The 11,980-nt window shown below is 48.5% G+C and overlaps 1 pseudogene; it reads right to left on the bottom strand.

Annotated features, from left to right (window-relative positions):
• Positions 1 to 237: 237 nt before the first annotated feature.
• On the bottom strand, positions 238 to 842 carry LOC104665949 (annotated as a pseudogene).
• Positions 843 to 11,980: the final 11,138 nt, after the last annotated feature.

The raw sequence follows: 11,980 nt of genomic DNA, 5'->3' as shown, positions 1-11,980 counted from the left end.
TTCACATTAGTAAATGATAAAGCCATGGCCAACCCAGAAGTTCTAAATCCAAATTCTATTGTCTTGACATTAAACTGAATTTCTAAAGGGACTAAGACCCTTCCCTTGCTCCCAGCTTCCTATGTCCCAGGCTGCCTGTGGCACCTGGACCGCTGCTGCCCCTGGGTCCCGCACATTCCAGGGCAACGATGGAGGAAGGGCAGGCCACCCATGAGGATTTAACAGTCTTTATTGGACTCAGACCAGGAGTCAGTGGGTCTTGAGGACCTCTGTGTATTTGTCAGTTTTCTTCTCCACCTTCTTCTCAGCCTGTTTCCGTAGCCTCATGAGCTGTTTCTTCTGGTAGTGGATCTTGGCTTTCTCTTTCCTCTTCTCCAGGGTGGCTGTCACTGCCTGGTACTTCCAGCCAACCTCCTGAGCCAGGCACCCCAGACAAGCAAACTTTCTTGTAGGCTTCAGACACACGACCTTGAGGGCAGCAGGAACCACCATCGCTTTTTCTTGTCGTAGGGCAGTGGGATGCCGTCAAACACCCGGAGGCAGTCCAGGGCGGCCTGGCCTCCCTTGATCTGGCGTGGCAGCATGTCTCACAGGGTCTGCCAGAAGATGCAGCTGGGGGCCCGGAAGTGGTAGGGGCCTCTGGAAGTGTTGGTGTTCATCCGCTTGCAGAGGAAAGCCAGGTACTTCAACTTGTTTCTGTAGAAATTGCCAGAAATGTTGATACCTTCGCAGCATAGGACCACCACCTTCTGGACCAGCAGTACCTGTTTAGCCACGATGGCCGCCAGGGGGCCCAGGAGATGGCCTCGACCATTGAGCACCAGGACCTGCACCTCCGCCATCTTCCACAGCCGCCTGGGAAAGGGGAGACTAACCTTTTAAAGAGGATTAACCTCTTTTGCCTCAGTTCCTCCTCTCTACAATGGACTCTAAATACTAATCACCTCACAGGGTAGTTGTGATGATTAATGAGTTAATCCGTAAAGACCTAAGAACTGTAACTGATGCAAAGAATCTCTCCGTGCATATGAGCTGTTATTATTCAATCTTATAGTTTTCCACAAATGCAAAATAATTATTTTGTCATAATAATTAGATATGACAGAATATTAATGATTATATAAAGTCTCATCATAAACAAGTGATTTTAATGAAAATTATATCACTTATTTTTCTCTACAATCATTTTTTCCACAGTTCATCTGGATACCAAGCAACATTTTCATATTGCACAGATGAGGAAATTAAGGTTCAAAGAGGTTAGTGGCTTGTCCAGTTTTCACATTAGTAAATGATAAAGCCATGGCCAACCCAGAAGTTCTAAATCCAAATTCTATTGTCTTGACATTAAACTGAATTTCTAAATAAGGGAGAATTTCTTTAAAGGAGATTTCTGAATGGATCTTCACACATCCCAAAAAACTAATCATGGTTACCAATAGACTAAAGATTTTTTAAAGACAACTCAGTTTCAACAAATCAGTCATGCTGTCCTGTCTTTCCCTTTGCTGACAGATAAATGCAAAATGATAGTTCTTCATGTGATCACAAAATGACAGTCCAAACTCTAAGTATCACATCCACATTCAAAGTAGGAACAAAGAGGGAAAGATACCAGCTCCATCTGTTCTTTCTAACAGCAAAACAAAGTTTCCCAAAAGCTTTCACAGCACTCTTCCTTTGTATCAGGATTAGGTCGCATGACCTAGTCTAGCTGTGATGGACACCTCGAGCTGAGCATGTGGTCACCCTAAACAAAATCCGGGCTACCCTGGCAAGTAAGAAGAAGAAACGGACATTAGGCAAACAATTACCAGTGCTAGTTACAAATACTCCCTGAGCTGGCAGAGTAAGTCAACCCAAGCTCAATAGGAGCAGCATGTAGGAGAGCAATCCAAGAACAATCACGGACTAAGGACCAGGTTCCATTACCACTTTCCAGATGCCAGGCAATTAAACATATTCCAAGACCTGAGAATGGTGGCAGAGTTGTCCTCATTGATATCGGATATATTGCTAACACAGGCACAGAGCTATACCTAATTTTATTTGTAAAACAGGCTAATATGTTTTTTCCTTGCACCCCAAGTGTGTGGAACAATCTACCAACTACATTTGTCTTCTGAGTTCTCTACTGCTCTGCATCATTCTAAAATCATTAGCATTTTAAAGTAGCCTTCCACAGAACCCAGAAAAGTGACTCATCTGGAATCGTCAAGTCAATCCAAAGCAGAAGCTATGAGGAAGTCAGGAACTAAAAACAGGGAGACTGATCTAAAGTTTGTGTTAGGTTGAACTACATGCAATTGCCTATTGTTAAGAATTGAAGTGTCTCCCACAAATATTCATGTGTTGAAATCCTAACTGCTAGTACCTCAGAATGTGACCTTATTTGTAAATACGTTATGCTAGCCCAAGACATTCAGTGAACAGGACTGCAGAGTGGGATGATGCCTGCAGATGTTGCAGAGTCTCAGGGACATAATTCTAAACATCACCTGTCACAGTTTCCCAGACCTGGACTGTGCTGGGGTTGCTTAAACAGTGAACTGAAGAATCAGATTCTGTGAAAAGCAAAGACTTAGACTTTGAGAAAAGATTTTCAAATCACATATCTGTTTGGACGAACGGAGGCAAGATGGCGCAGTTCCGGGTTCTTCACCATCAACTTTCCCACGCCCGGGAAAGACATAGGTTGACTGCCCAGGCACAACCCGACCTCCGACGGAGAAGAACCGGAACCCGCCTAGCCATGCCTACCGCCCCGCCCCCGACCCGCCTATGTCCTGCCCACTGCCCTCCCACTCCTGGGCCCAGGACATAAAAGCCGCTCCCGCGGGCGCGTGGTGCGAACTTCCTTGGCCCCTCCTCGTACGCGAGACCCAGGAACCTTGTCTGAGAACGCCGGAGCAAACTTCCTCGGCCCCTCCTCGTGCACGGGACCCAGGAACCTCGCCCGAGAACGCCAGAGCGACTTCGTCGGCCTCCACCGCCGGAGACTGGTGAACCTCACCCCTCCCTCACATTGGCTTGTAAATAAAGTTTTTTTTGCCTTGCCTACTTGCCTTTTCTCTGGCATTTGCTCTGGGGGTCGCATTAAAGCAAATCAGTTGGTGCCGAAACCCGGGAGGAGACCCCTCCTCAGGGCCCCCCAAGGTCCGAGGAGCCTCCTCCTTCCATGCCCCAGAGGGACCAGGACCTGGACATCGCTTTCCCCACCTCCAAGTCTCCTAGGGGTGAGTACCTTTTGCCTCTCTCTCATACTCCTAGGCCAGAAGTCCTGCACAGGCCCAAGGCTTTTTTTTCCGGTCACCAGGTGACCCAGGGAAGTTCCCAAAGGCAGAGACGTCTGTCCAAAGGAACTCCATTCCGTTCCGTGGGAGACCCGTCCAGGACAGAGACGTCCACCTGGAGGTAATCTCCATTCCGTTCCGTGGGAGACCCGTCCAGGACGGAGACGTCCGCCTGGAGGTAATCTCCATTCCAGCTCCAGGAGCCTCTCACCGGTCTCTGGTGGCTCCAAAACGCTTTGTAGCCAGGTAGAGTTCGGTTTCTGTTTCTGCCTATTGGCGAGAGGAAGGCAATGGAAAACCCCCAATCCAAAATACCTAGAGACTCCCCGTTAGGGTGTCTTCTAAAAAACCTCAAAACTTTGCAATTGGAACAAGATCTCAGGCGAAAGCGACTGGTGTTCCTCTCCACTGTGGTGTGGCCACAATATAAATTAGACAATCAGTCCCAATGGCCGCCTGAGGGCACTCTAGACCGTAACATTTTGACCGACCTCAGTAGTTTTTGTCAACGCTTAGGCAAGTGGTCCGAAATTAATTATACACAAGGATTTTGGGCCTTGCGTTCTCGTCCGGACCTGTGTAGCCAGTGTTCCTTGGCTCAAGTCATGTTGGCTAAGGATGCAGGCCTAACAAAGTCCAAAAAAGAGGAGTCATCTTTCCTGTCTGAGTTGCCCGAAGACCTTACTTCCCCTCCCTCCCTTCCACTCCCGCCGTATACCCCACCTCCCCCTCCCGCTTTGACCCCACCTCCTCTTTCGGCTCCACCTCCCCCTCCCGCTCTGGCGGTTGTTCCGCCTCCCTCCTCAGCCCCTCCCACCATTGTTGAGGCTACACTTCCCTCCGACCCCTCGGCACTTCCGCCTGGTCATCTTAGTTCGCCTATCTCTGCCCATACCCACTCTAAAGATTGCCTAACTGCCCCCGCTTCTACTCCCACCCTATCCAACCCCCCTCGGTCTTAGCACCCTTGCGTGAGGTGGCCGGAGCAGAGGGCGTAGTTGGAGTTCATGTTCCCTTTTCATTAGCAGATCTTTCAAAGATTGAAAGACGCCTAGGAGATTTTTCTGCCAACCCTACAATTTATGCCAAAGAATTTAGATACCTTTGCCAGGCCTACGATGTAACCTGGCATGATCTCCAGGCTATTCTTACCTCTACTCTAAACCCTGAGGAGCAAGAGTGCATCCTAGTGGCCGCCAGGCAGCATGCCAACCAATTATACTTAACAGACCCTGCGTTCCCACTAGGGGAACAAACAGTCCCCTCTATAGACCCAGACTGGAACTATCAAGTAGGCCAGCCAGGCCGCCAAAGACGAGATATGATGACTCAATGTCTTCTGGCTGGTATGCAGGCGGCCTCAAATAAGGTAGTAAATTTTAATAAACTAAAAGAAATTATTCAAGGTCCAGATGAGAACCTGGCCACATTTTTAAACAGGCTAACTGAGGCTTTAATTCAATACACTCGGTTAGACCCAGCTTCCCCAGCCGGGGCCACTATTCTAGCATCATATTTTATTTCACAATCGGCCTCGGATATTCGGAAAAAAACTCCAAAAGGCAGAGGATGGACCTCAAACTCCTATTCAAGACCTAGTCAAGTCGGCCTTCAAGGTCTATAATTCAAGGGAGGAAATGGCTGAGGCCCAACGATAGGCCCGCCTAAAGCAGAAGGTACAGCTCCAGACTCAAGCCTTAGTTGCTGCTTTGCAGCCTAGCCGTAACCCAAAACTGGAGAGCAAAACCCCCGGAGGCTCAAAGACAATAAAAGGGGATTGCTATAAATGCGGTAACCCAGGGCATTGGGCTAATAGATGTCCCCAGAGTCCCCAACCGTCTGAGCCAGTGCGGCCGTGCTACAAGTGTGGAGTAGCTGGACACTGGGCTAAAAAGTGTCCTAACCCTCGTCTGCCAACAACTCCTTGTCCAGCATGCCATGAAGAAGGGCACTGGAAGTCTGACTGCCCCACCCTGAAAACGGGCATGGCGCCTCAACGTGATGTCCCTTCTCAGGACCCTGGGAGCTCCTTCCAGCTCTTACATCTGGATGACGACTGAAGGTGCCGGGACTCGGGGACCCCCATCACCCTCGCCGAGCCACAGGTAACTCTCCTGGTAGCGGGTAAGACAATTAATTTTTTAATCGACAACGGGGCTACCTACTCTGTTTTGCCATCTTTCGAAGGGCCTAGCCTTCCCTCCAATATTTCTGTTGTAGGAGTCAATGGCTCCCCGTCCAGCCCTCGAAAAACCCCACCCCTTAATTGCTGCCTGGCCAACAACTATTTTGCACACTCGTTCCTCATTATCCCCTCATGTCCCACTCCCCTACTGGGGTGAGATGTTTTAAGTCAACTGAAAGCCTGTATCTCCATCCCTACTAGCGCCCCCCCACCCTACCCGCCATCTGCTTCTAGTATTGACTAACTCAAATGACTCCAACAATCCTACTAACCCTTTCCCCGATTTCCCCATTCCTATCGACCCCCAAGTGTGGGACACCTCCACTCCTGTCGTGGCAGACCATCATCCACCAATACTTATAAAACTTAAGAAAGCATCTCAGTTTCCAACCCACCCACAGTTCTCTCTCTCTCTCCACAGCACTTACGAGGACTAAAACCAATCATTACTAGGTTACTCAGCCAACACATCCTCATCCCCATTCATTCTCCCTGTAACACCCCAATCCTACCTGTAAAGAAGGCAGATGGAACTTTTCGGTTAGTGCAGGATCTTCGTCTTATCAACGAAGCTGTTTGTCCCACCCATCCGGTAGTTCCCAACCCCTATACTCTTCTTTCTCTCATTCCACCTAATACAACACACTTTACTGTACTGGATCTAAAAGATGCATTTTTCACTATTCCCCTGCACCCAGATTGTCAGTTTCTTTTTGCTTTTACATGGGAAGACCCAGACACCCATACCTCCACCCAACTGACATGGACAGTGCTTCCCCAAGGGTTCCGAGACAGCCCCCATTTCTTTGGGCAGGCCCTAGCAAAAGACTTAGCCTCCTGTCCTCTTACCAATAGTAAAATTCTCCAATATGTAGATGACCTTTTACTCTGTAGTCCCATGGGACAGGACACTCTTTTAGACACTGCGATCCTCCTTAATCATCTAGGATCCAAAGGTTACCGAATATCCAAACACAAAGCTCAACTTGCACAACAATGTGTCATATATTTAGGTATTGAGATCACTCCTACAACGCGTTCACTTACTACAGACCGCTTAACTCTAATACAAAATCTTTCTCCTCCTCAAGACGCTAAGGAAATTCAATCCTTCCTAGGCCTAGTAGGATTTTTCAGACACTGGATTCCTAATTTCGGAATCTTGGCTAAGCCTCTATATGCAGCTGTCAAGGAGACTCCCCAAGGACCTTTGTCTAACCCAAAGTTAATCTATAAACATTTCACTCACCTGAAAAACTGCCTTCTCTCACATCCTACTCTCTCACTCCCAGACTTCCAACGCCCCTTCCAGCTTTTCACAGATGAAAGACAAAAAGTTGCAGTGGGTCTTTTAGCCCAATCTATAGGCGCCACCTACCGCCCCATGGCATATCTATCTAAACAATTAGACCCCACCGTACAAGGGTGGCAGCCCTGTCTTCGGGCCCTAGCAGCAGCAGCCTGTCTAACCCAAGAAGCAAAGAAACTCATTAGGGGTGGTAACCTAACAGTCTTCTCTACTCACCGCCTTCAAGATCTTATTGCCCACAGAAGTATTAGCCATCTAACCCCGTCCAGACTCCAACTCTTTCACCTCTTATTCATAGAAGACTCCACCATTGCCCTAGGAGTCTGTTCCTCTCTGAATCCAACAACCCTACTTCCTGACCCTCTCAAGCAACCTAGTACTGAACACTCCTGTCCAGAACTTTTAGAGGCCCAACCACCTAGTCACTTACATTTACATGACCAGCCATTGGAAGGCTCACAGTTAACCCTATTTGTAGATGGCAGTTATTTTATAAATTCTCTAGGAAACAGACAGGCAGGATACGCGGTAGTTACATCTTCTGCTGTCCTAGAAGCTAAGCCTTTACCACAAGGAACAACATCACAGCAGGCAGAACTTATTGCACTAACTAGGGCTCTCCTCCTATCCAGAGGAAAAATGGTAAACATATACACAGACTCCAAGTATGCCTTCTTGATTGCACACACCCACTCTGTCATCAGATACTCAAACTGCTAGATGCTTTATCAGCGCCTTCCAGAGCAGCCATCATACACTGTAAAGGTCATCAGACTCCATCTAACTCGGTGGCGGCTGGCAATAACTTTGCCGACACCACTGCCAACTCGGCAGCTGGATTCTCCACTCCCACGTTTCCCTCTATTTGTTTTCTCTCTCCTCAATATACCCCTACTTATACCCAAGAGGAAAAGACCAAACTATTACAAGATTCAACAGCCAAACTAGCTGCAGACAATTGGATTTACCTCAATAATAAATTAGTTATTCCTGAAACTCAACTCCACACCATTCTAAAAGACATACATAATTCCCTACACATAGGACCCAAAGCTTTATATAACCTCCTAAGCCCCCTCATTCACTGCCCCACACTCATGAAACACCTAATTATAATCAACCAACAGTGTTCCACATGTCTCAAGTCAAACCCTCAAGGCGCATTGTGCAACCCCCATCCGAGCCATCAACTCAGAGGGCACCAACCAGGTGAAGATTGGCAAATTGACTTTACCCACATGCCAAGGCATAAAAAATTCAAATATCTCTTAACCCTCATTGATACTTTTTCAGGATGGATAGAAGCCTATCCTACTACAGGAGAAACCGCCAATATAGTTGCCTCCATACTCACTGAACACATTATTCCTAGGTTTGGCCTCCCGCTCACTCTTCAGTCTGACAACGGCCCAGCATTCATCTCCAAGGTAGTCCAACAGGTGGCAGCCCTCCTACACATCACCTGGAAACTCCACATCCCTTATAGACCTCAGTCTTCTGGGAAAGTAGAGAAGGCCAACGGGCTCATTAAGCAGCAACTCACCAAACTCTCCCTCGAGACTCGACAATTGTGGGTAACTCTCCTTCCTTTAGCCCTAACCCGGCTGTGAGCAGCCCCACGGAGTCCAACAGGCCTCAGTCCGTTTGAATTAGTTTACGGCCGGCCCCTCACCCTCCAGCAGTTACCCACCCTTTCTTCCCCACTGGCAACTTATCTCCCATACCTCACCCTCTTGAGACAACTCCTGAGACAACATGCAGAACTAGCACACCCCCCTCCAACAGACACCTATAGCCCACATCTCTCTCTCAGCCCAGGAGACCAAGTATACTTAAAAGATATCCAAGCCAAAGATCTTCAGCCTATGTGGAAAGGCCCCTATACTGTCCTCCTATCCACATACACAGCAGCCAACCTTCTAGGACACACGCACTGGGTCCATATATCACAATTAAAAAAGGCCCCCACAGAAGACAATCAGTGGACATCTACTAGACTTACCCCTACCCGTCTCAAATTCACCGAACTCTCCCAACCACCACATGTTCCCTGACCCCTTGCGCTTATCCCGATTTCTCGCCATACTCTATATAAACATAACAGAATTCCAATATCTTACCCCAGATCCCTACTTGCCTCCAGATAATAGCCCATCACAGTGGTTCTCCCGCTTACCTTTATAGAACATCTTCAGTGACAAGGTGTACCCTGTGATTACACTGAAGATGAAGTCCTATTTCATACTTATATTACTATCTTTTTCTTACATTTCAATCTCTATTACTATCCCAACTTTCATATGGAGATTCTCTATAGTTGAAACTTGGTCACACAAAAATAAACAGCACTCACAGCTACAAGGCACTGCTGACTGCCCCCCTTCAGGCTGCCAACCCCATCTTACTATAAATTTCACCCTATCGTGTTGCAGTGCAGCCGGAGCTAAGGCTCTCTGCTTCCTGCATGATCAGACACATTGCAATTGTAAGACTTACTGGAAACAAAGGAACCTAGGATGCCCTTATATTTATTGTAAGATCCATTATGCAACCTTGAGACAGAAGAAACCCACTGCTCTCTTCACCATTGCGAATCAACGAACACCCCTTCAATACCAATTAAATATCAAAGACCCATGGGACCCCCGATGGGCAGACGGAGTCAAAGGTGTACTCTACACAGGCTACACAATCCTTAGTTCATATCCCATGGCTACTCTCCTGATAAAAAGAACACTTGTCCAGCAAAAATCCCTTCCTCAAAACATACAAGCCCTACAGAATTTAACCTTAGCCATACAGGCACAAGAACAGGCCTTACAAGATCAATTACACTCCTCCAATAAGGACCCCTTCTCATGGTTAAAACTAGTCCGTCAAGGGTTAAACCTAACATGGACAGCCAACCTAACAAATCTCTCCAACTGTTTCCTCTGTGTGGCCCTTGAAAGAGCCCCCTTAGTGGCAGTCCCCTTACCTACTGCTTTCAGGGCTACAACTAACTCCATAGGCACCTCCCAAAAACCGTTCTTACTCCAAGTCCCACTATACCAAAGCCCAGAAAGTCCAATCCTTCCTTTCTGCTACTCTACCCCAAACACCTCCTGGTGTAACTATACCCAGCCACCCGCTAAGACCCAGACGGCTCCCATCGGAGGTTATTTCTGGTGCAACAAAACCTTCTTCAAGGTCCTTAATCACACATCCATTGGTCAATCCCGTTGTGTCCCAGTGTCCCTAGTACCTAGTTTAACCTTATATAGCAAAGCAGAAGTAGCTGAACTCGTCATACAATTTAACCCTCCTCCTAATGATCTCCAAAAACGGGCTGTCTTCTTTCCCCTAGTCATCAGAGTCTCCCTGGCCGTCTCCTTAGTGGCGTCAGGGCTTGGAACTGGGGCACTTGCCCACTCGGTACAGTCTACCCAATCTCTAGCAGCTCAAATCCGAGAGGCCATAGAGGCTTCAGCTGAAAGCCTGGCCTCTCTGCAGCGTCAAATTACCTCAGTGGCCCAGGTAGCAGCACAAAATAGGCGAGCATTAGATGTACTTACTGCCGAAAAAGGAGGAACGTGTCTCTTCTTAGGAGAAGAATGCTGCTATTACATAAACAAGTCAGGCCTAGTAGACACTAACATCCAAACCCTAAACAGGATTAAAGCAGAATTAAAAACCTACAATACCCCCTTCACCCCCAGACCACCGGTATGGCTGCTGCCCGTAATACAGCAGATGCTCCCGTTCCTAATTCCCATACTAATCCTCTGTTTTGTCTTATGTCTTGCTCCTGTTTTAATCAAATTTCTCCGAGCCAAAGTTCAAGAGATCACGCGTGTCACCTTCAACCAGATGCTTCTTCATCCGTACGTCCAAATACCAACCATAGACCCCAACCTTAACGACGTCCCTTAACAGCAGGAAGTAGCCAGACAGACCACGCCGCCCCTTATCACTATTATCAATAAAAGGTTGGACTGTTTGGACGAACAGAGGCAAGATGGCGCAGTTCCGGGTTCTTCACCGTCAACTTTCCCGCGCCCAGGAAAGACATGGGTCGACTGCGCAGGTGCAACCCGACCTCCGACGGAGAGGAACCGGAACCCGCCTAGCCACGCCTACCGCCACGCCCCCGACCCGCCTATGTCCCGCCCACTGCCCTCCCACTCCCAGGCCCAGGACATAAAAGCCGCTCCCGCGGCACGTGGTGAGAACTTCCTTGGCCCCTCCTCGTAGGCGGGACCCAGGAACCTCATCCGAGAACGCCGGAGTGAACTTCCTTGGCCCCTCCTCGTACGCGGGACCCAGGAACCTCGTCCGAGAACACCGGAGTGAACTTCCTCAGCTCTTCCTCGTGCGCGGGACCTAGGAACCTCGCCCGAGAACGCCGGAGCAACTTCGTCGGCCTCCACCGCAGGAGACCGGTGAACCTCGCCCCTCCCTCACATTGGCTTGTAAATACAGTTTTTTTTGCCTTGCCTACTTGCCTTTTCTCTGGCATTTGCTCTGGGGGTCGCATTAAAGCAAATCAATATCTAATAAAGAACTTGTATCCAAGAATATATTAAGAACCCAAAACAATACAAAAACTAACAACCCAATTTTTAAGATTGTCAAAAGATTTGAACAGCCTTTTCACCAAAGATGTATGAATTGCAAATAAACACATGAAAAGAAGCTCAACATCATTACTCGTTCCAACCAAAACTATAATGATACCACTACATACCTGTTAGTGTCACAGGACCCCTGGGGTGTCACTTCACCAGCTGGAAACATCTGTGGCTGGCAGTGTCTTCTGCCTGAGTGTTGCTCATGCCCACTGGGCTCGTTGGGCCCACTCAGCTTGGCAGGCTGTGCTCAGCTCATGCTACCTGCTCATATCCCACACCTGCCAAGGGTGAGTCAGGTTTGGAGTGGTGAGGGGTGTGTGGGCAAGTGAGGACAGGGCCGCGCCACTGCATACAGCCAGGCACACAGGCTGCTGCAGCTAGGCAGGCAGCTCCAGGTACCAGCACAGGTGTCTGCTCCATATGAGGATGTTACTGGACCAGATGTACTGCACGTGGCTTCTGCTGCAAGCACCTGCATCTGGATGAGGGGAACGTGGTGGCACCCAGAAGCTTGCAGCCACTAGGAACTGCAGACACCCAAAGAGGGTGTAACAGCCCTGGCTTGGGGAGATCCTAGGCCTGG

This window comes from Rhinopithecus roxellana, chromosome 17 (genome assembly GCF_007565055.1).
Source record: "Rhinopithecus roxellana isolate Shanxi Qingling chromosome 17, ASM756505v1, whole genome shotgun sequence".
NCBI classification, from domain to species: domain Eukaryota; kingdom Metazoa; phylum Chordata; class Mammalia; order Primates; family Cercopithecidae; genus Rhinopithecus; species Rhinopithecus roxellana.
Note: the sequence above shows the minus strand (reverse complement) of the source record. Positions and strands in the feature narration are given on the sequence as shown.